At 39.5% G+C, this 25,312-nt stretch overlaps 1 non-coding gene and 1 pseudogene across 1 annotated transcript; one reads left to right on the top strand and one right to left on the bottom strand.

Moving 5' to 3' along the window:
- The window catches only part of LOC109459728 (uncharacterized), a 70,947-nt pseudogene extending 52,636 nt beyond the window's left edge, over positions 1-18,311 (top strand).
- On the bottom strand, positions 17,961-18,038 carry LOC141572546 (small nucleolar RNA SNORD55/SNORD39). Its single transcript, XR_012497871.1, has one exon. It is a non-coding gene; the product is annotated as a small nucleolar RNA SNORD55/SNORD39 (small nucleolar RNA).
- Positions 18,312-25,312: the final 7,001 nt, after the last annotated feature.

Raw genomic sequence — 25,312 nt, 5'->3', positions numbered from 1 at the left:
TGTTCCAAAAGATGCATTAGAGGTGATTGTCTGGCTAGGACTTTTTTTGGGGGAAACTCGTTAGCTATTTCAGTTGTACTGGTGGGATTTTAATTTATAAAGGGGACTAAATGATGACATGGAGAGGATAATACCATTGAAAGATTTGTATTACTTCCATTTTCTGAGAGGAGAGGGGTGCACCACACCATGCAGGGCCACATGGGGAGGGCACCACTGTTGCTCAAGAAGCAGGAGGGAGTGAGAGGGGAAGACTGACCCAGAGCTTTTATTGTTTTCCATGCGAAAGGTAAGGCAGGGCAGGGGAAACTGCTGAGGATTGGCTAGTTCGAATAGTTCTGGTGGGCTCTAGGCTACTGCGGTGGTCTCTAGTTGTCTAGTACTTGGCCCTGGATGATTTAAGGCAGGGGAAATACGTCTTGGTGTGGGAGAGTTAGATAAAGGAGGTGGTTTGGGGTATGAACTTGGGATTGGTTGATTTGTGTAAGAAATGCATGTTTTCAGGCAAATTGTTTACTATCCCTGGGAATCAACTAGTCCTGGGAGGGGCAGTCTCTCCTCAGCTAGCTAGAACCCTTCAATTTTCTAAAAACATTATAAGGTGTTAAAAATATAATTAATACATTAGTCCATGGAAAGTGCTATATAAATGTTAGCTATTCTTCTGCAGGAAATGCTGAGCCTTGTTAGAAGTCAAAGACAAAAAGAGTTCAAATGGGGCTCAGTGTGAAGGTGTGAGTTGCTTTTGCTTTACAGATGGCAGAGAACTTCAGGAAGCTTAGAAAAACTCCTGCTGAGAATTTTTCTGTTGGCTTGGGTCTCCCCTGGTTCTGGAAAGCTCACTTCATTTCCAGTTCCCGACAAATCCTGTTGACTTAGTGAACAATGTCTTGAGTTAAGGCGTACCTCTGTGTCAGCTCACCTTTTAGTTTTCTTTTTTTAAAAAAGATTTTATTGGGGAAGGGGAATGGGACTTTATTGGGGAACATTGTGTACTTCCAGGACTTTTTTCCAAGTCAAGTTGTTGTCCTTTCAGTCTTAGTTGTTGAGGGTGCAGCTCAGCTCCAGGTCCAGTTGCCGTTGCTAGTTGCAGGGGGCGCTGCCCACCATCCCTTGCGGGAGTCCAACCGGCAACCTTGGGGTTGAGAGGATGCGCTCCAACCAACTGAGCCATCTGGGAGCTCAGCGGCAGCTCAGCTCAAGGTGCCGTGTTCAATCTTAGTTGCAGTGGGCGCTGCCCACCATCCCTTGCGGGAGTCCAACCGGCAACCTTGGGCTTGAGAGGATGCGCTCCAACCAACTGAGCCATCTGGGAGCTCAGCGGCAGCTCAGCTCAAGGTGCCGTGTTCAATCTTAGTTGCAGGGGGCACAGCCCACCATCCCTTGCGGGACTGGAGGAATTGAACTGGCAACCTTGTGGTTGAGAGCCCACTGGCCCATGTGGGAATCGAACAGGCAGCCTTCAGAGTTAGGAGCATGGAGCTCTAACCGTCTGAGCCACTGGGCCGGCCCACCTTTTAGTTTTCATGGAAACCAACCGAGGATGTGCTTGACCATATTTTTGCTTTGACCTGGTACCAAAGCCTTTCTGACAGAAATCAGCAATGAGACAACCATCCACTCGTATCGCCAACCCAGACTAACCCAATAAATTAAGGTATAGAGGTGGGTGTGAGCAAAACATGTTAGTAGCATACAGCATCTGGAAGACATGGTGAGAAGTTGTAGAAATATAATCCTGAGGTATTGGTTATATAAGTTCTTCTTGATACCCTCTGAAAATGGCCCTCAAACTTGATCAACAGCTCATTTTGTCTTCCCCAGCTCTTAGGGCCTAACTTGCCTTCTAAGGTGATGCTGCTTTGCAAATGAAAGCTCTTACTAGGTTGCCCTTGACCTCACGAACAAGACATTTCATAAGCATTTGAACAACTAGTAGAAGTGGAATGGGATGAATACATTGGTTTGATAATCCTTTCAAAAAAAATACCTGCAGGACTTTATGGCAACTGATTAGATACAGGGAATATCTAAATTAGATATAAGGAATATTTATAGCTATATATAGATATGGGGCAGGGGACTGAAATCTAATGACCATGGGAAATGGTTACCGCTAAGAAATGAAGTTGAAAGAAAGTTGATGTAGAGAGTGAGTGAGTCTGTATCCAGACATATTGTATTTGAGCTGATGTGATGTCCAAGTAGATATGCCTTATAGGCAAGAGGGGGCATGAGCCTGGATGAGAACATAGCAGTATATAAATAGGAATGGTTGTGAAACCAATGAGCAAGGCCTAGGGTAGGCTAGTATATGACCCTTGAATGTGGTGGGAAGAGAGAAGAAAGTATTGAAGAAAATAGAGACCAGGTGTTCAGGACAAAGTTCACAAAATGTACAGCAGGCGGTTGTGTCTAATGCAGTGTAGAGGCTACCTGAACAAACAAATGCTAACCATTGGATGTTGCAACACAGGAGTCCTTGGCAAAAAGAGTATGAGTGGTGAAGTAAGGAAGCCACATTTCAACAATTAAAGAAACATTTTATCTGGGTTAGATAGAAGTGACTTTTAGAAGTCAGTTCTCATTGTGTAAGAAGTTTCACAATGAAGAGATGGGCTAAACGTACAGAAGGTACTCAATATATCCTTTCTGCTTGAAAAGTGTTAGATTTGATTTGATTTGATTCACAGATATTCTCTTTTGGAAAAGAAATTCCATACTGGTGTGAAGTTCTTCAATTGTACTTCAAGATTAATGCTAATATAGTTGCGAAATGTGTGAAGTAATTTTAGAGACTATTTTTATTGAACGATATTACTTAGCACTCTGTTACTAAGCAAAATAAGAAGAATCCATCTGCCACCTTGCTAACATTTATCCTTTACAACAAAAGTATCACACGATGCATCTGAAAAGGATAAAAAGAATATTATGTTGTGTTACACTTATGTGTATATTACTATGCTTCATGAAGATAATATAAAAAAAATACAGACTTTCACAAAGTTGGAAATTTTCTGCTATGATTTCAACTGCCACCCTCTGAATAGCAACTTGATAGAATTTCATAGTACAAATAAACAAAAATAATAATATGTGTGTAATTCTCAATATTCATGTTATAATGTTGTATTATGATCACATGTGAGGTATGTCACAAGTAATCTATTAATAAAAGTTAAAGAACCAATTTTTAATCATAGCTGACTTCTTTGCAGAAATCAACAAACTCTGAGAATGAATGAAAAAATGCCCCATTCTCCCATCCTTCAATTCTGAGGCCCATTTTGTATGAGTCTTTAGAGGGTCTTGGTAGGGACTGAACCCCAGTGGGCCACACAGTAACTAGCTTAATAACATGTTCTGTATCCGCAATTTCTCTTTATCTGTCGCATTCTCTTTATTCCCTCACGCCTGCTTCCTGATATTACCGAACTCCCACACCCAAGTCCTTCTTTCAGATATTGTTTTGTGAGAAATTTAAACTAAAACAGTTGTTAACGAAATTAACTTCACACACGTTACGTGTGATACGATATAAACATGTTTGGGGACCGAGTTATAGGGCTTGTGTTAGAAGATGGACTCTGCCGTGAAGCCCTGACACGAGCTTTCATCCGGGCCGCTTCAAGGACACTGACTCCCCCAGGCCTTCTTACCACCTACAGCAGCTACCAGTAATGTGACATTTAAAAAATTTTTTTCTGTGTCAAACTAAATCTTACATCAAGGTGAGTGATAAATCCAATATCAGTCATCCTTCATGGCTCCCTTCTCTTTCGTTGGGTTTTACCAGGATTCCAGAGCTTATTCAGCTCCAGGATAAACTGGGGAGAGACCTCTGGCCTTCAGTGTGTTGTAATCTCTACTGAATATATGCTTAAGGTCCAGGCTTATTTAGCCCCTGAGTTTTACCACAAGACCGTATCTCATTAGACCACATGAGACAGAACGTGGATGGTTCATTTGTGCCTTCTCAGCCACAGAGACCTTTGCCACAGATCACCAAACGCTGGTGCTCAGAACTTGGCCCTGACTTTCTGCAGCCACCTATGTACCTTCCCAGCATACTGCATCCGAGAGGTTCTATTTCTACCGTTACGAGAAACCCACTACTTCCCCACTTCTCTACTGGCCTTCTCCCACTTTTTCCTAATCTTCTCCAGGGAGCAAGCTTTTTACTCCCCCCATTCATGAAAAATACCCAGGCTTCTTTTTCCCACTATTTTCTTCAATAACAGGCTTAACAGCATATGAAGAAGCTCTAGATATTTTAAACTGAGAACACAACCTTAACATCATAAAATAATATTTTCTGGGAATAAGATGTTCCCACAAAGATCAGTTACAAGTAACGTGTTTCCCCGAAAATAAGACCTAGCCGGACCATCAGCTCTAATGCGTCTTTTGGAGCAAAACTTAATATAAGACCCAGTCTTACATTAAAATAAGACCGGGTATAATATAATATAATATAATATAATATAATATAATATAATATAATATAATATAATACTGGATCTTATATTAATTTTTGCTCCAAAAGGTGCATTAGAGCTGATGGTCTGGCTTGGTCTTATTTTCGGGGAAATACGGTATACCCTCTTCATTTACTTGGATATGCAGTCATGCACTGCATAATGACATTTCGGTTAACCAAGAACCACATATATGACAGTGGTCCCATAAGACCATAATGGAGCTGGAAAATTCCTATCCCCTAGTGATGTCATGGCTGTTGTAACTTTGTAACGCAACACATTACTCACGTGTTTGAGGTGATGCTGCTATGAACACACCTAGTGTGCTGCCAGTCTTCTCGTCCTGTATAAAAGAATAGCACGTACAGTTCTGTACAGTACGTAATACCTGGTAAGGATAATAAAAGATTATGTTACTCATGGTTACCACATCTCTTGATTACATCATTTTCTCTCGTGCTTGATTTAATCTCTTATTGTTTTGTACATCATGGCCCCTAAGTGTACAAAACTCACTACTACTATTGCCAGTAAGAGGCCCAGTCAAGCGACTGACCTGGAAACAAAATTAAAAGTGATTCAGGACTATGAAGGCGGACAACCAGTGACGGTTATTGCTTGCCAGTCAGGCATGTCCCACTCCACCATAGCTATGATTTTGAAGAACAAGAACAAAGTGATGGGGGCTGTTAAAGGATCTGCTTCATTGAAGGTACCATATAAAATAACAAGACTAACAAAAATTCAAGAAGGGCCCATATCAGACATGGAGAAACTTGCAATGACCTGAATTGAAGACCAAACACAGAGGTGTATCGCTTTCAGCACCATGACGATCATGGCCAAAGCAAAAAGTTTGCAATGTTGAAAGAAAAGGTTAAACCTGATTATGATGTTGAATTTCCTGCTAGCTCTGGGTGGTCTAAAGGATTCAAAAACCATTACTCATTTGCTCATCAATCATAATGGGAAAGTGAACTGCAAGTTTGCTAGTACTAATGTAAGGCAGCTGAAGAATTTTTGGAAACTGTGGAAGAAAATTACTTGCCAGAGCAAATATTCAATATAGATAAAACCTTCCTATTCTGGAAACAGATGCCTGAAAGGACTTTCATCTGTACGGACGCCAAGTCAATGCCAGGTTTCAAAGCTTTTAAGGAGAAGATAGCAGTCTTACTTGAGGACAGTGTTGCAGGTTACAAATGGAAGCCCCCTGTGATCTGGCCCTGAGAACCCTAGGGCCTTCATGCATTTCAATAAGCACACACTGCTAGTGTATTATGTATGGAGCAGTAACAAGTCATGGCTGACCAGCTCCTCTTCCAAGATCTCCTGAATTGCTGTGCTAGCAAAATGGAGAAGCACTGTTTGGAGAATAACATACCTTTCAAGATTTTGCTTATTGTTAATAATGCTCCCAGGTGTCCACCTTTAATTAGTGATCTTCATCCAAATATCAATGCGGTGTTTCTCCCTCCAGATACCACCTCTTTGATCCAACCATGGATCGAGGAGTTTTAGCAGCTTTTAAGGCCTAAGTGTACAGTGTTTATAAAGTTTGCAATAATGCACAGTAGTGTCCTAGGCCTTCAAAGTCACTTACCACTAAAAAGAATGAAGTCTTACCATTTGTGACAACATGGATGAAACTGGAAGGTATTACGCTAAGTGAAATAAGTCAGACTGAGAAAGACAAATACCATACGACCTCACTTATATGTGGAATCTAAAGAACAAAATAAATGAAAAAACAAAACAGAAATAGGCTCATAGATACAGAGAACAGATTGACGTTTGCCAGAGGGGTGGGGGTTGGGAATGTGGGTGAAAAAGGTGAAAGGATTAAGAAGTACAAATGGGTAGTTACGAAATAGTCACGGGGCTGTAAAGTACAGCATAGAGAATATAATCAATAATGTTGTAACAACTATGTATAGTGCCAGTTGGGTATTAGACTAATTGGGGTGATCACTGTATAAATGATATAAATGTCTAACCACTCTGCTGTACACCTGAAACTAACATAAAGTAATATTGAATGTCAACTGTAACTGAAAAATAATAATTAAAAAAAAGGAGACATCAAAAAAAAAATCACTCACCACTCACTACTCACCCAGAGCAACTTCCAGTCCTGGAAGCTCCATTCGTAGTAAGTCAGGTGTATCATTTTTTATCTTTTCTATGATATTTTTACTGTACCTTTTCTATATTTACCGTGTTTCCTCGAAAATAAGACCTAGCCTGTCCATCAGCCCTAATGTGTCCTTTGGAGCAAAAATTAATATTAGACCCAGTATTATATTATATTACATTTTATTACATTACATTACATTACATTACATTACATTACATTACATTATATTATATAAGACCGGATCTTATATTAAAAAAAACTGGGTCTTACATTAATTTTTGCTCCAAAAGATGCATTAGAGTTGATGGTCCGGCTAGGCCTTATTTTCGGTGAAACATAGTAGAAACACAAATACTTACCATTATATTACAACTGCTTACAGTATTCAGCACAGTAACATGCTGTGCAGGCTTGTAGCCCAGGCACAATAGGCTGTGCCATGCAGGCCAGGTGTGTAGTAGGCTACGCCATCTAGGTTTGTGTCAGTGCACTCTGTGATGCTCACACAACCATGAAATTGCCTAATGACGCATGTCTCAGAATGTGTCCCCATCGTTAAGCCATGCATGACTATAAAATAAAGTCATATTTCTTTTACTGTTCAAATGATTATAACCTCAATCCTATTCTCAGCTTAGCCGAAAATACAATTTTGCCTCTTGGATCTCCTACCCCAAGAATCCTCAATGACATTCCTCAATGTCAATTTTGTTGATGTTTTTACAGGACCAACTTTTGGTTCTGTTGATTTTTTCTTCTTCTTTTTCTGTTGATTTTTTTCCCAACTGTTTTTCTACTCTGTATTTCACTTATCTCCACTTTGGTCTGTATTATTCTCTTCCTCCTAGCTTTGCTTTAGCTTCCTTGAAGGTACAACATTAGTTATTCCTCAGGTAATAAGACTCTGACATGGGTATTCTGGATCAGTGCCCCTTGTCACTGCTAAGAGAGCTTGAGGATTCGAAGGCGTCATTGCCTTCCAAAGTAGGCCTTGACTTCCTGGACTGTAGCTCTTGACAGACAGGCTTTCCCATTGCTTATACACACACCACTCACTAGGATCACCAGCTGTTTCTTCTGCAAACTGAAACAGTGCAGAGGCTGGTATCTGCTACCCCATAAACCTTTCTCACTCTCATTGCAGAGCAGAAGCCAGAACACTGCCTTCTCTGTTACTGATGGTCATAGGCATTTTTAATCCCGGGTGGACCCAATGCCTGCCACCGGAAACTGTTCAAAAACCACTGGTTCAATAACTCTGAATATCAAAGGATCTGGAACGTGTCCCTCTTGGAGGCACCAATGCTCCTTATATAAATTTTCTTTCCCCTTTATAGTAAATTTCGGATTCTGCATGTCACACAAATACATAGAAATGTGACTGAAAGGAGTTTCACAAAAATATTAATGGTTTGGGTGGCTTTTATTCATTTTTTTACTTTTATATATTGCTGAATTTTTAAAGTGATGAGCATATATAATGTAATCAGAAGCACTTATAATTAGCTAGCACTTATTAACCACTTACTAAGCATAAACACTACATCTAATCCTTCACAGGACCTCTGTGAGATAGGTACTATTACTTCCCCATTTTACCAATGAAGAAACTGAGGCAGAGAGAGGTCAAGTAACTTGCCCAGATCAAACAGTTGGAAGTGGCAGAACCAGGATACAAACCTTGGCAGTCTGTTTTTACCTTTTATGTATACTGTATAAAGATTTTTTATTGGGGTGGGAGGAGGAAACCCAAAGATAAATGTAAATTATGTGCTCAATATATTAATGTTAAATTGTCTGTGAGTTACTAAAAGATGAACGTTCTGATTGGGCCAAAGGTCTATTTCAGGATCTTGCTACATGTCATCACTGATAAAAATCTGTAAAGTTTTTAAGTGCTACTGCAGCATATTCTCATGCATGACCAAATGTTCTTGCTTTTCAAATGTGTTGGTTTGCTCAGCAATACTTATTCCAGAAATTATGCTCTTATATTATTGTGAATCTAGAAACTTTAGTAACGTGTTAGAAAAAGGCCAGGGGAAAAGCTACAAATGATCACTGATCAGACACTGCAAAACGATAGCTCTACAAATAACATTCTATAACTTAAAGCAAGTTGTAGTCTTACTGAGATGCACTAGCCAGCCAGGCAGTCTTTAGAAATTATTTTTCAAGTTAAGAAAACATGTATGATTATACAGTCAATCATATCTGAAAGCTAACGTAAGTGGCCAGGAAGGTGAGCTGAACAAGGTTAGGTTACTGGATATGGGTGGAGCTAACAAAGGTAAGACATTTAGGTGACTTCCCGATTCTTGACTTAAGTGATCAAGTGTATACTGATGCCTCAACTGGGATTAAAAACACAAACGCAGAGGAGTGGCGCAGGTTGTGGAGGACATAATGAACTTGATGTTAGGCACTGATTTACGAGGTATGTGGAGAATGTCTAGGTGGGGCTGCCTGATCGGTAGAGTGTTGGAGATACAGGTCTGGGACTTGCTATTGTTTGGTGGCAGTTCAGGTGTGGGAGTAGTTAGCATACGAGTGTATGCTTCAAGCTGTGGAACTCTAGACAAGTTACTCAGTCTCTCTGAGTCTTAGGGTCCTCAAGTACAAAGCAAGGAGGATAATACCCCTTGTCACAGACAAATTAGGAGGATTGCATCATCTCCTGCATGTAGCGGGCCTGGTATAGGGGCCAGCACTGTGCAATGACTGAGTGAATGAGTGACAGAGATGAATCACTGACGGATGGTGACGGGTCTAGGTAGCTAGGGGACTTACAGGCAGTATTGTCAGGCAGAGAGAGTGAGCAGCTCTGAATAAAGGCAAGTGGGCTTCTGTGTCACTATAACGTCACTTGGACTGGATTGTATATATCTGTTTTCTGTATATAATCGCTCCTCTGGAAGTATACTGAGACCTAGCAGAGAATTAGTGACAGTGAGGAAGTGACATAAGTGTCCTAGAACTTCAAAGGAGTATATTCTGGAGAAATTACTATACAACGAAAGATGCTGTGATGATACAATAATTTAGCTATATAGTAGAACTTGTTTTTGTAAGAATTTTAAATCTCATGAGTATTTTTCTACTACAAATGGCATCACTAGCCTATAAAACACAGAGTGTCAGAGTACGATGAGCAGAAGGTTTGAAGTCAGAAGGTCTTGGATTGAATTCTGGATCTATCATTTACTGGCCCCGAATCCTATACCCCACGTGTAGGTAGTGGCAGCGTTCCCATTTACCCAGCAGTTCAAACTTGGAGTCATCTTCTCCTCCTCGCTTTCCCTGAAATCCCCTAATCCTGCTGCTACTGCAGTTCTGACAAGTCTGACTCCTAGTATCTCTTAGTCCTGCCTCTGTGTCCTCATCCTCATTGCGCCTTGGTTGACACTGTCCTGATGACTCCAACAGCCCCCAACTAATTCACCTCTTTCAGTGTAGCTTCCACATTCGTTCCAAAGTTATCTTCCTGAAACATTACTGACTGTGTAAGCAGTGGCACCCCACAGAGATTGTAAAAATCCAACTTCTTTAGAATGGCATAGAAGCCCTTTACAATCTGGTTGCAACTTTCTTTCCCAGGTTCAATCCCATGACTTCTCAACATGTACTGGTGCTCTAGTCAGTGGAATTTTCACCATTCTCTGGCTGCCTCCATCGTCTGTACTCCCATATTTTTGCATATGATGTGTTGGTTTTTAGCGTTTTTTTGTTTGTTTATTTGTGTTTTTCTGCCTGGTAACATCTTCCCTCTCTACCCCATACAGCAAATTTATTTTCACTTTTTGAGAGCCAACTCATTGCTCTTAGGAAGTATTTCCCAACTCTCCCTATCACAGGTGGCGGCTTCCTCTGTGCTATAATTATTTTACATATTTATAATGAACAGTGAGGTTCTCAAACTTATTTCTCCTTATATTCCTAGAACTTGGCCACGGTCATGGTACATATTAGAAGGTATTCAATTTTAAAGCGCTTTCTAAAAAAAGCAATCTTAGGCAAATCTCTGCCTTTCTGAGCATCAGTTTCCTTATCTATAAAGTGAGAATACTGATACCTACCTAGTAGAGCTGTTAGAAATCAAACCAAACAATTTGCATAAAAGCACTTTGTAAGCCATACATTTTTGTAACACTTAACTTTTGATTCTAAAGTGGTCTGTCTCCAAGTATCCATTCTTCATGCATCAGTCTAACACCTGGAAAATAATAGACTCTTAATAATGCTTATTGAATTACATCGAATTCGAACACATTCTGCATTACCCAGGCTGGTCACTGTGACGAACGGAAAGGATCAGGGGCATCTGAATGAACAAGATGTCAAATTAGCCCTTTTGTTTGTTCCCAGCCACTCCCGCCCTCAGCGGCCCCTCGTCTCTCCACTAGAAGGCAGTATCACTCAAGTGCAGTAACAAGAATCTACACCAGGGGGCACCCCTGCGTTTTCCAAATGAAGTCTGCAAAAAAATGTTCAACAATTTGAATGCTTGGGAGTTCTCAAGTAGTGTTTGCTTTCTTTTGAAACAAGGCAATAGAGAAAACACAAAACAAGTCACAAGCCTGGAAATAACACCTTTCATTTCTATCAAACCACTGTCTAAGAGTGTCTTAGTTTTTCTTAGTCTGTTAAAAAGCTGGCAGGGGGAATTATTAATCCCTTTTTACTTAAGGGAGATAGAAACTGTAAGACAATTTATCACTCAACTGACTCCAATACATTGTTTATTATCAAGAGGTTTGAGCCCAGGTTTAGCTAAATAGAAGACAAACATTTAATTACTATGTTCCCAAGAAAATGCAGCAAATAGAGGAGGGGGGACCTAAATAAGTGAAAGTACATTTGATGCTTTTCTTCCTAGGGAATCAGACACAAGTTATAACGCAAAAAGCCCAAGATGAGGAGTCAAGGATTGGTTCTAATGCTAGATAAAGCTCTAACTTCTGCTACTTGTGCGATCACTCACCTTTAGATCTCAACTTTTTCCACCCTTAAATGAGGTTTTGGGGTGATGCTCTTTTTAAAAATGCAATATTATTTGCATATACAATTCACCATTTCTAAGTATAATTTGATGAGTTCTGAAAATGTGTATAGTACTGCAACCATCACCATCATTATGATGTAGAACATTTCATTTCCGTCACTATAAGAGTTCCTTCCTACTCCTTTGTAGACAATCTCCTTCCCTTATCCTTGGCCCTTGGAAAACACAGACCTGATTTTTTTTTTTCAATCTAGTTGTGAAGGGTGCAGCTCACTGGCCCTTGTAGGAATCAAACCAGCGACCTTGGTGTTATGAGCACTGCGCTCTAACCACTGAGATAACCAGCTGCATAGAGCTGCTTTTTATCACTACAGTTTTGCCTTCTCAAAAATCTTGTCTGTCTTCTTTCATTTAGCATAATGTTTTTGAAATTCATCAACATTAGGCATGTCAGTAATTTGTTTACTTATTGCTAAATAGTATGCCACTGTATGAATGTATCATAATTTTAATCTATTCATTCGTTGATGAACATTTGGTTCCTAAATTTTTTGTTTTTTTTTAACTTTTATTATTGTCTACGATGAAGACTCATATACAAATCTTTGAGTGAACATATATTTTCATCTCTCTTGGGTGAATACCTAGAAGTGGGATTGCTGGGTTAGATAGAGTCAGTGTACGTTTAATTTTATAAGGAACTATGATTGTTTTCTAAAGTGGCTATACCTCTTCTCATTCCCACTAGTGACGTAGAGAGTACCAGTTGTTTCACAAACTTTTTAACACTTGGTATTATCAGTCTTTTTCTTTTTAACCATTCTAGTGGGTGTGTATAAGTATCTATAGTGACTTTAATTTGCATTTCTGTAATCACTGATGAGGTTGAGCATCTTTCCTTGTATTTATTTGCCCTCTATATATTTTTACTAGTTAAAGAAGATACCATCAAATCTGTTACCTAATTTTTTATTGAGTTGTTTGTCTTATCAGTGAGTATTTTGTGTATTCTGAATAAGTATCACCTGAGTGGCATGAGACAAGGAAAAATACTGGATCTTACAATCTTCTCAAGTAGATGGAATATCATTCAATTCCTTATTCATTTAAATAATATTTATTAAAGGCCTACTGTGTGCCAAGAATTAGTGATATAACTAAGACTAGACAATGTCACTGCCTTCATGAAGATCACTTTCTTATATGGAAGACATATAACAAGGACTCTCACAAATAATAAAATAATTACAGCACATAATTTCAGATCTCTGTAAAGAAAAGGACAATATGCCATAATTGCGAATATCAGAGACAACTACTGTAGATAGTGGTTTTCCAGAAAGGCTTTTGGAAGAGTTAAAATGTGTCAACTCCTGAAGGATAGGGAGAACCACTAGCCTCATCAAAAGCAGGGAAAATAATACTGTATACCTATAATATTGCTTTCTGAAAACCACCCACGACCTTGATGATGACTTACCATGATCAAAATAAATGTATTTTACCCTGTACAGGCCAGCTCTTTCATCACTCAGGTGAAACAGATCAGGGCAGTGTGACACCAAAGTGACTGATGTGTGTACACTTGGATGCCCATGTGGGTAAAGAATACACCTCAGAATCAACGGGTCTCAGCAGATCTTTACCCTGATTACATGTGACCGTGACTAAAAGCCACAGCTCCATTACACAGCCTGCAATCTCGTCATTGCATCCCAAACATATCAAAGTATTGTTGGTACATTTTGCACCTTTTTTTACAGCCCACCTGTCAGCATTAGCCCACAGTCTTGGAAATACATGCCAGTAATGGTCTGCCTTCCCTTCTATACAATTTCATAGACTGCTGCTTTAACAAAATAAACATTTTTTCACTCCTGCGCTCTCCCCAGGTAGGGCAACTCATTTTTGCTCAAACTCCAAGTACTTTCACGTTGCCAAAGCTTTGTTTTTACAGAGGTTCCTTAAATCTAGAATGTCTTCACTACTCACCTTCCTACTGATCTACTATTAATACTTACAGGCTTACATAAATGTGAATTATAATTTCTTCCCAAAACACTTGATGGAATTCATTGCATCCTCATCTATTTCCATTTCACTCTATTTATAATTCAATATACTTATTCAACAAATATTTATAGAACGCCTGCTGAATTTCAGGACTCTTTCAGATGCAAATGAAAGAAACCCAATCCAAGTAGCTTAAACAAAATATCTCACCATGTTTTATCCTCACCTATATTTCCATTTTACTCTATTTATAATTTAATACATCAGTCAACAAATAATTACAGAATGCTGCTAAATGTCAGGACTCTTTTAGATGCAAATGACAGAAACTCAAATCCAAATAGCTTAGTAAATAACTAGCTCACCTACCTAAAAATGTACAAGGAAAAACATGGTGAGATCCAGGCATTCAAACGATGTCATTAGTATTCATCTTTCTTTTGTACCAGCTGATTAGGTTGGTTCCGTAGAAATAGAGCCTGAGATAGGATTCTGATGAAAGTGCTTTACTGATGGACTGCTTTCAGGAAAAGGTGTGCGGGGAAAGCAGAGGAAGAAAATTAAGCAAGAATAAGGTCTCAGCTGGAGACTAGCTTCTGCTTTTCCCCTGGGGAGATTTGGAGCATGAATTAATCACAGATTCTATGCCACCTTGATTCTATGCTTCTTTTTACCCCATTGGCAGTTAGTCAAGGGCTGTGGGATGGGGAAGGGTTGTGCTCAGATCCCCAATGAAGGTGACCTGGGTGGAGCCCCAACAGCGTCCACGTGGCAGCCATAATGGCTGCCAGCAACCCAAGATTCATTTGCAGCTTGGCCAACTCCAGGGGCGAGTCTTCCCCTTAAATCTCTGACTGAAAAGTTGCAGGAAGAACTGATGTGCGCGACTCTTTTGCATTACAGATGGGGTCAGAGCTAAGTAAACCGTATGGAGCTTCAAGGGAAAAAGAGCTCTTTTATCAAAGAAGAGGGAAGAAGGATGAGAAGGTGTCCTACCATGGGCCGGGAACTGCTTGGGCAAAGGATACAATGGTGAACAAAACACACACACATCTCTGCTCCCGTGGGGCCCATCAAACTTGTTTAGTGCAAGACAGACTAACAAGACACTACAATGCAGTGATATTATGCTTTGGTAGAGGAAGTATAGGTTGCTATGCGCACATGACGCAGGAGGGGTCATTTGAGTCTTCTTGGGGCCCATGTTTTGTCCAGCTTCACATCTCCAGTGCCCGGGTAGTAACCTAAGTATTGTAAATGTGGACCCAAAAAGGGAGGAGGAGGGGGCAGGTTATGAAAATAACCTCATAAAGAGATCTGGTCATAAATTCCTAAGTGGGCAGGTCACACCCCAGGCTTATAACTTCTTTAGCGAAAGGTTTTTAATCAAGCCCTGTCCATTATTTTTCTGCATATAGGTTAACACACCTTTGAAATACCAGAAGTAATACGCCTCAAAGGGGGTATTATCCCTCAAGAGAGCACATAATCTTCACTATCCTGTAATCCAGTCTCCGCCTTGCTTTCTCCAATTTTCCTTAATTTCAAATGCATAAAAGAAGCTGCAAGCCTGTTATTCTCTGGAGCATTTGAGATCTTACTCCCTGGCATATGTTGTCAGTTTGGCTCAAATAAACCCTTAGAAAAATTCTCTACAGGTTTGGACGTATCTTATGCTGACAAAATGCTCAGTAAATGAGCACATGTGGCAGCCTGAAGTGTGGCTTCAGGAGTTTGAGGAAAGAGTAGCCCCTCCTTGGGAGCTGCCTTTTCAGTCAGTGTATGAACTACGCAAGAAAATCACTCATATGGTATATACCATATACATGTACCATATTTTGGTTATCCATTCATCTGTTGATGAATGTTTAGGTTGATTGTACCTTTTGGCTACTGTGAATAATGCTATGAACGTGGGTGTACAAATATCTGTCTGTATCCTGCTTTTAATTCTTTTGGGTATATATCTGGAGTAGAATTGCGGGATCATATGATAATCCTATGTTTAATTTTTTCATTAACCACCATACTGTTTTCCCCAGTGGCTGTGATACAGGAGAGTTAGCATGTCCTTAGGTAGACAGGGAGGTCCCTGGTGGAATAAAGAAAAGACAGCCATATCCTAAAACTTCAGGTTTTGAAATCACTCCTTCGCTTCAGGACACAATGTAACAAGTACTTGAGGTTAATAATAAAATTCCTTTTGGCCTGACAAATGGAGCAGATCTGATAGATAAAGAGTGGGTTACTTTGCTAATGCCTTTAGGACAGGCACGCAGAACAAACCTGGTAGATGAATTTCATTAGAAGGCGCCAGTTCCCTTCTTCAAACAAGTTCCCTTCTTCAAACAGCTCCCCTTGCCCAAGCAGGCAAGGGAAGGTATACAAGTAAGAGCTTTTGCCTCTGTCATGGGGCACCCCCCATTCGGGACACCCCCCACACACACACACATACGCACTCGGGAGCTGCAACCTCTTCTCCTGCCTCTAATAAACTATCCTCTTTTTAAAACTTTTTGCCTCTCCCTGGTCCGTGTGTCCATTCTTCGGCTTCACGAGACACAATCCCAGCCCACACTCAGAAACTGCCGGCAGGGCCAGCCCGGTGGCTCAGGCGGTTGGAGCTCCATGCTCCTAACTCCGAAGGTTGCTGGTTCGAGTCCCACATGGGCCAGTGGGCTCTCAACCACAAGGTTGCCGGTTCAACTCCCGCAAGGGATGGTGGGCTGTGCCCCCTGCAACTAGCAACAGCAACTGGACCTGGAGCTGAGCTGCACCCTCCACAGCTAAGACTGAAAGGACAAAAACTTGAAGCTGAACGGCACCCTCCACAACTAGGATTGAAAAGACAACAACTTGACTTGGAAAAAAAGTCCTGGAAGTACACACTGTTCCCCAATGAAATCCTGTTCCCTTTCTCCAATAAAATCTTTAAAAAAAAAAAAAAAAAAGAAAGAAACTGCCGGCAGATCCAACATCACCTACATCAGCTGCACCATTTTACATTTTCTCTAACAGTGCAAAAGGGTTCCAATTTCTCCACATCCTCATGAACACTTGTTGTCTTCTGTTTTGTTTTGTTTTTGTTTTTAAATAGCTCTCCTGATTGGTGTGAAGTGGTATGTCATTGTGATTTGGGTTTGCATTTCCCCAATGACTATTGATGTTGAACAACTTTTCATGTGTTTATGGACCATTTGTATATCTTCTTTGGACAAGTGTCTATTTAAGTCCTTTGCTCAAATATTAATCAGGTTGTTTTATTGTTGTTGAGTTGTAGGAGTTCTTTATATATTCTAGATACCAATCTCACGTCAGCTATACAATTTGCAAATATTTTTTCCCATTCCGTGGGTTGCCTTTTCACTCTGTAATAGTGTTTTTTGATGCACCAGTTTTTAATTTGATGAAGTCTAACTTACCTATTTTTTTTTGTTGTTGTTGCCTGCCTGTGCTTTTGGCAGAAATCATCGCCAAATCCAATGTTATTGAGACAGGTTAGTTAGTATGATTAGTAGGTAGATAGGGAGGTCCCTGATGGAATAAAAAAAAGCAGCCATATCCTGAAATTCCAGGCCCTGGAATGTCTCCTTCACTTCAGGACACAGACATGAGAATACCCTTAAGGTTAATAGATAATCTCAAATCCCTTCTGGCCGGACAAAGGAGCAGATCTGATAGAAGGAATGGGTTGGTTCGTTAATCCCTTCAGGATGAGCAGACAGGACAAACCTGATAGATGGATCCAATTAGAAGTCTCCAGCCCCTTTCCTCAAGCAGGCAGGGAAGGTATAAAAGAAAGAGCTTTTCCGTTCGGAACCCCCTCCCGCTCGGGAGGGAGCTGCAACCTCTTCTCCTGCCTCTAATAAACTATCCTTTTTAAAAAAACTTTTTGCCTCTCCCTGGTCCGTGTTTCCATTCTTCAGCTTCATGAGACATGATCCTGGCCCACACTCAGAAACTGCTGGCAGATCCAACATCACTTACATCATTATGAAGCTTTTCTCCTATGTTTTCTTCTAATAATTTTATAGTTTTAGTTTTTATGTTTAGGTGTTTGATTCATTTTGAGTAAATTTTTTTATATGATGTAAGGTAAGAATCCAACTTCCATCTTTTTGTATATGAATATCCAGTTTTTCCCACCATTTGTTAAAAAGAGTGTCTTTCCCTCTATTTCTGCAAAAAACATCCCTGAGATTTTGATAGGGGTTACATTGACTCTGTAGTTTGCTTTGGGTAGTATTGACATCTTAACAAGATTAAGTCTTTAATCCATGATTGTGGTTTGTCTTTCTATTTATTGGTGTCTTTTTTTTTTTTCCACACTCAGCTCTCCAATGTTGGCCTCCCCACTGAGCATTCGGGAGTTTGCAGCAGTACTAAGGTGTCATCATACACGTGCAGCCCAGCCCGCACCCTTTCCCGTGGCAGCCATATTGGTGCCACTTGCAGCCCTGGCACTGGCCCAGGAGCCGGCCTCGGTGACTCAAACCCGAGCAACACCCTCCTCATGGCTGCTTATTGCCCGGGGTCAGAGTGCCCACCCTCCTAACTTGGCTGCAAGGCACGATGGTGCTGGATTGAGACTGCTCTACCTGGCCCCAGCACAGGACAGGCAGCCATGGCTCAGCTATTGGTGTTTTTAATTTCAGCAATGTTTTGTAGTTTTCACCTCCACGGTTAAGTTTATTCTTAAGAATTTTGTTCTCTTTAATGCTATTGAAAATGGAATTGTTTTTTCAATTTTCTTTTTAGATTGTTCATTATTAGTGTAAATAAATGAACTGATTTTTGTGTGTTGATTTTGTATTCAATAACTTTGCTGAATTTGTTAGTTTTAACAGTTTGTGTGTGTGTGTGTGTGTATGTGTGTGTGTGTAATCTTTAGCATTTTCTACATACACGATCATGTTTTCTGAACAGAGATAATTTCACTTCTTCCTTTTCAATTTGGATGCTTTTTATTTTTTTCTTGCCTAATTGCTCTGTTTAGGACTTCTAGTACTATGCTGAATAGAAGTGGCAAAAGCAGGAATCCTTATTTTGTTTCTGATCATAGAGGAAAAGCTTTCAGTCTTTCATCGTTGAATATGATGTCAGCTGTGGGTTTTTCATATATGGCCTTTTTATGTTGAGGCACTTTTCTTTTAATTTTAGTTTTCTGAGTATATTTTTAATCACGAAAGAGAGTTGAATTTTGTCAAATGCTTTTTCTGCATCAATTGAGATAATCAAGTGGTTTTTGGTTTGTTTGTTTTTTCTCCTTTTTTCTGTTAATGTGCTGTAGTACATTAATTGATGTTGATATGTTGAACCATCTTGTCAACCCAGGAATAAATCCCACTGATGATGGTACATAATTAGCTGATTTTTAAACCAAATCAAACTGAGAATATTTATGCCTTTGCTTACTAGCTCTTGGGAGTTTGAGAGGATCAAAACAATTTTAGAGACTAGACAAACTATATTTCCTCACATATAAATCATGGTATACATAAATGCACTTTAATATACAGTTTCAGGGTGTATGTTTGTGTTGAAGCAGTAGGTGGACAATATAACGTAATTATTATATGAGGGATTCTGGAGTCACACTCCTCTGTTTAAAACGTGTCTCTGCCACTATAGTTGGGTAACCCTGGACAAGTTTTAAACTTATTTGTTTCAGATTCCTCAGTTGTAAAATAGGGGTTAAAATAGTCCCACTTTAGGATTGTTGTAAAGATTAAAGAGATAATGTTTATAAAACATTTAGAGTAGTTCCTGGCATATAGTAAGTGCTCCAAAGGGATAACTATCATTATATTGTTGTACTTTGATTAATGAAAAATAAGAGTCTTTTGCTGAATCCAAGCTAAAAATCAGATTGTCAGCTGAACTATTTAGTGGCAAGGAAAGTATTTACTGTTGACATATTTTAGGCAGAGGTCTTTACACTAGATAAAAGATTGTCATCTTTAGCATTTGTGACTGTCATCTTATTTACACTTGAAAAGAAACCAAGATTCCTATCCTTTAATGTTCCCTCAGGTAAAAAGAAGTAATCTTCCAATCTGCAGAGATTGCATATAAATGTAACAGTCTGACCTTGAAATTTCTTACCACCCACAGGAATGGAGGTTGTGTGCAGATTAAACAGCCACATCCTTCCCACTGACTCTCCTTCCTACTCCAATGGACCTGGTATTATCGTAAATCATATTTGTCTATTTCCCTCAGTAGAGCATACATTCTTCAAGTTCAGGGTGTACGCCTGACCCTCTCTATAATTCCATTCCAACACAGGACCTCAACCTTAGCAGATACGTTTTGAACTGAATTCCCTACTTCCATTTATTGACCTTTACTCTGCAGTATGCAGGAAAAAAACCGTGGATGTAACAGACACAGAGTTAAATTCTGGCCATGTCCACCAGTAACTTCGTAAGTCCAAGCTTCAGCTTCTCACTTAAAAGATAGCAATAATATTTACCTCACAGATACTTGTGAGAATCAAATAAGACAAGGCATAATATAAAGTGCTGTGGAAAGTGACAATAGATGATCCAAAAAATCTTATTTGACTATGAATTTTGCTATATCAAGTCACCTCTGTAAGTCTCAATTCAGTTCCTAAACTTTTTACTGAAAGCTATACTTGTTTATCTTGCCTGCCATATCTCCAATATTTTTTTAAATTAATGGACTTTATTTTTTAGAAGTTTAAGATTTATAGAAAATTTGAACAAATAGGACAGAGTTCCCATGTACTCATGCCTACCCACTATTCCCCTTATTATTAACTTGTTACATTATTATGGTACATTTGTTATAATTAATGAGTCACTATTGATACATTTTTAACTAAAGACCAGAATTGATTCATATTTCCTTAGTTTTTACCTAATGTCCTTTTTTTCTGTTACAGGATAGGATACCATATTACACTTAGTTGTCGTGTCCCCTTAGGCTCTTCTTGGCTGTGAGTTTCTCAGACTTCCCTTGTTTTCAATAATAGTTTTGAGGAGTACTGGTCAGATATATTGTAGGATGTCCTTCAGTTGGAATTTCCCTCATGTTTTTCTCATGATTTAGACTGATATGGATTTCCAGGAAGAAAACCACATAGGTAAAGTCATGTTCATCACCTAATATCAAGGATACTTTCTATAAACATGACTTATCACTGTTGATGTTGACCTTGATCATCTGGATTCGTTTTTCTCTAGTGTGTTTCCTGGGGGCCACCTCCCTGAACTGCTGTTTCAAGATGGAACCAAGAACTTATTTCTGTAGAGTTCTGTAGAGCCCGGTTGAATATTCACACGTTCAGTTAGAGAATCCACAGTTTATTTGCTGCATTGAAACCATGCTTTCTGAAGAAAAGGCTCCTAAATTCTTGTTGACTTTTTAAATCCTCCACTGAGTGAAGCCTGCTTATTTGTTGTTCATGGTTTTCAATATTTCCTTAGCAGGAAGATGACACAAATTGAAAGACTGGCAAACAGTATTATTGAAGTGCTCCATTGCTTAAAGGAAAGAATTTATGAGAAATGTATCCGTTTAAGTGCCTGTTCTTCGTCTTTTTTTTTAATGCTATTATTCTGGGTTTTTATTTTAACCTTTACTTATTTTAAGTGTGTTTTCTAGGACCCATCAGTTCCAAGTCAAGTAGCTGTTTCAATTTAGTTGTGGGGGGTGCAGCTCACAGTGACCCATGCAGGGATTGAACCCCGGCAATCTTGGTGTTACGAGCACTGCGCTCTAACCAACTGAGCTAACCGGCCGCCCTAACTGCCTGTTCTTAAAAGGGGCAGTGTTGCTGATGAACAGAAAAAGAAATTCCAGCTCAAAGTGGACAATGATTATGGCATGTCCCATAACTCTCTTTTCAAAGGGATTCCCCCCTTGAAGAATTTGATTCTTTTACATGGATATTTCTAAATACTCATCCAGCATGGAAACAAGTGAAATCATCATGTATAGTGGTGAAGAAGGGGAGAATCAAAATTGATGAACAATTTTCTTTTCTTGCCAGTAGATAATGTTAAGTCCTGGAATCTTCCACCCCTCAGACAGATAGAGGACATACACACGATAATGCAAGTCACACAGCAAGGTTTATTTCCAGCTAGCTGGGGTCCCCGACGCAGCGGGTTTTAACAAGGACCCTCAGCCTTTAAAGCTAAGGGTTTTTATAGCATTTCTAAGGCACTCAGTTTTCCAAAGTCTTAGATGAACTACAATTCTCACATAGCTTAGAGTACAAGATGAACTACAATTCTCACATAGCTAAGGCATTCAGTAATTTTTCAAAGTCTCAGGGAGTACAAGATGAGCTATGCTTCAAAAAGTTTACAACAGATAAGCTACAAAAGCCTCCTTCGCAGGAGATAAGACATCTGGTCTCTATGCCCACATCCTGGAACTAACAATTAGGCCCTTAGGTTATTTTAAGCTCAGGGCTGTTAACCTTACCTGACCTTAAAGTAGCAGTTCTCATGCTAACTTGAGCCCAGGGCTGTTAACCCTATCTTAACCTTAAAGTGGCAGTTCTTATGCTAACAGTCTCTTACAGATAACAGTTTAGATAGTCATTGATTAAGAGATGAAATGTAATCCTGAGGAATGGAAAGTAGTTCATGCCATGAAAGATGGTATTATATGCTTTAACAAATCAAATTTGAAGAGCAGTTCTTGGAGTTGTTGATTTTATTGTAGTACATATTCAGGATATCAGTTCATGTGATAATATTGAGCACGATTTCTCATTAATGTATGTTCAGTGAAGAAAAGAATAAAATAATTTGAATGTAGAAGCTATGTTACAATGTAATTGAAAACAGACTGTAACTGCAAGAACCTTATAAGCAAATTCTACCAAATAGGAACTGTTAAGAAAAGCCAAATCGTCAGACAAATAAATTTTAGAAAGAGGTATTTAACTTAGATACTTACAATTTATTTCAGATAAACACAAATAATGTTTAGTATAAATATGTCTCATGCAATATATGTATTTTTTTATCTCAGTGGATGTATGCGTAGGTAATTAGAAATCATTCTGATTTATCTGGGTTCCTGTGGGTTCTTTTTGTCTTTTTTTTTTATATAATTGTGAAAAAAACATTTGCCATATCTACCCTCTAAATAAAACTTTAAGTATACAATATATTATTGTTGTCTAATGTCCTGTGTTTTTATTTACTGAATCTGACAACCCTAGTAAAGCCAGGATCTGAACTCAGTTCTTCTGACTCTAAATCTAGTGATCTTCCCACTATGACCTTTCCTCTGGTTTTGTAAAATAACCAACCACATGAGTATGTTTGGAATTAAGTTTCATAGTGACTTTTTCCCACTTTATTGGTACCTTAGATATTTGGAGAATGTCCTGGAGGGAAAATACAGAATCCTACCTTCATGTATTTCTTTTACCCATTAGAGCATTCTTCTGGACAGTTTGTTGAGTTACGCCATGTTGAAAATTCTCTTCATTGTTGAAAGATGAAGTCAACAATATTCCAGATTGAGCCTTCAGAGCAGCTCTGTGATGTTCGGAATGCCATGCCATCAAGTTAGAAAGGGGACACAGAAAACTCCAAACTGGAATTACATCACCGTAACAGGATTCATGAAAATAATGTTACTATTGTGAATTGTGATTTTCATTGATACCATGTATGCAGTTGACAAAGTAGATTCATATACATTATTCTATATAATCCTCATACTGACTCTATGAGGCTTTTTATATCTATTTTTTTGTGGAAATTAAGTTCCTGTGATAAAATGACTTATCCTGGGTTGTGCAACTAATAAGTGTGAGAGTTACTACCTTTACTCTCATCTTCCATGCTCAGGTTCTAAGTATTTCCACTGCACAGTCTGCCGGGTGGGTGGGAGAAGAATGTAGCTTCTGGGGCTGCCTGTCATTTTGTTAATTTGTGTAGGAGTCCACTCTGCAATCACACTTAGCACATTGTGTTACCAAAAAGATATGCTTCATTTTCGTTTAAATTTTACAATTCCTTGTGCAATTAGGAAATTCAGAATGGATTTTATGAACATCATAACTGCCTATTGCCTCAGAATTCTTTGCACTTCAGGGGGCTGGGCTGGCAGATCTTGGAGGCTGAGAGAAGAGTGGGCCCAGAAACTCAATACTCTCCATGCTTTTTACTGGGGACTCTTGGAGTGAGGTGGACCTATCTGAGGGGGTGGGCAAGGGACACTTTCCTTCCAGATTGAGATTCAACATGCATTTTTTTTCCCTCTTCTTCCTCCTCCCTCGCCCCACTCTGGTTCAAGCCGTTGTTTCTCAGTCTAGTTGTGTAGGACACAGCTCCCTCGCCCATGCTGGTATTATGGGCCTTGTGCTCTCCCCCAGCTTGAGGCAGTTGGTCGTGGTAATCAGTCAGCCACTCACAGCAGCCCACGGAGCTCATGCGGACCCCCAGCTGCTCACAGCAGCCCAGCTCCAGGGAGAGCCGTTGTTCACAATCTTAGCTGTAGAGGGAGCAGCTCACTGGCCCATGTGGGAATTGAACTAGTGACCTCAGCGTTAGGAGCACGGCACTCCAACCACCTGGGCCACCAGACCAGGGCAACATGCGTTTTTTTGAATGCCAATTATATGCAAAACATTTTCACATATAATAACTCATCTCTGAAAGCTCATAACTGAAAGGAGGGAAGGCAGTATTCTACTGTGAGATGCACAATTTGAGATCTGAAACATTGAGATGCTCTAACTTAAAATCAAATCACATAAAAACACATTTTAGGGAAAAGATTGTGAGCAGGAAAGAGGCTGCCGTTTCTCCCCTGGCTGACTTTAGATGCTCCACAGATTTTGACTGTATTGGAGCGAAACCATAATGTAGATTGCAGTGTCAGCATTGCTAAACTAGGAGCCTGAGAACCCAGATCATCTGACTTAGAACTTCACTAATAGGAAACCAATACTCTGTGTCTGGCTGTTTTTCCACTGTTTCAAAAGCATACAGGATAGACTCAGAGTACACAGCCTACTGGCTCCAGAACATGAGGAAGGGATGTGAAAGACATTGGAATTTTTTCCTGGTATCATAAGTTATATACAGTATGATATTCTACCAACAATAAAGGGATTGTAGAGCGGAAGTAAGGATCTGTGTAATCCAAAGGACGATCCACATTAACCGAGGAGAAGATACTATTATCTGAACTCCAAATTGGGATATTTGGTCTGAAAACTATGAGTACATTTATGGGACAATAAAAAAATAATATTTAGAATTAAGAGTGATATTAGTGGTCTGGTCAGCTCACTGGAAAAGGTCACCAAAAATGTGAGACTTCACTTCTTGATCAAATTGCTGTGGCTGTCCATGTTCCTTAAGGTTAAAAAGAAGAAAAAAAAGAAAAAGAAAATCTCTCAATTAAGTCTACTTTCCCCCTCTATTTCTTTAAGAAACAAAGGATACAAGTAGATTAAATATCAGGGAGTTTTTGAATGACAAACACTCAAGGACATGTTCCATTCTTTACCTCTGTCACAGAGAATGTTAGAGAGACATCCGCACAACTAGAAATCTTTTCAATCAAATAAAGATCCAAAGGTTTCCCTAAATGACATCCTGGTGTACTATGATGAGACAGAGACATTTCTGTATTTAGAATAATTGTCTCATCCTAGGCATTTCCCCTCAA

This window comes from Rhinolophus sinicus, linkage group LG06, assembly GCF_036562045.2.
Source record: "Rhinolophus sinicus isolate RSC01 linkage group LG06, ASM3656204v1, whole genome shotgun sequence".
NCBI classification, from domain to species: domain Eukaryota; kingdom Metazoa; phylum Chordata; class Mammalia; order Chiroptera; family Rhinolophidae; genus Rhinolophus; species Rhinolophus sinicus.
Note: the sequence above shows the minus strand (reverse complement) of the source record. Positions and strands in the feature narration are given on the sequence as shown.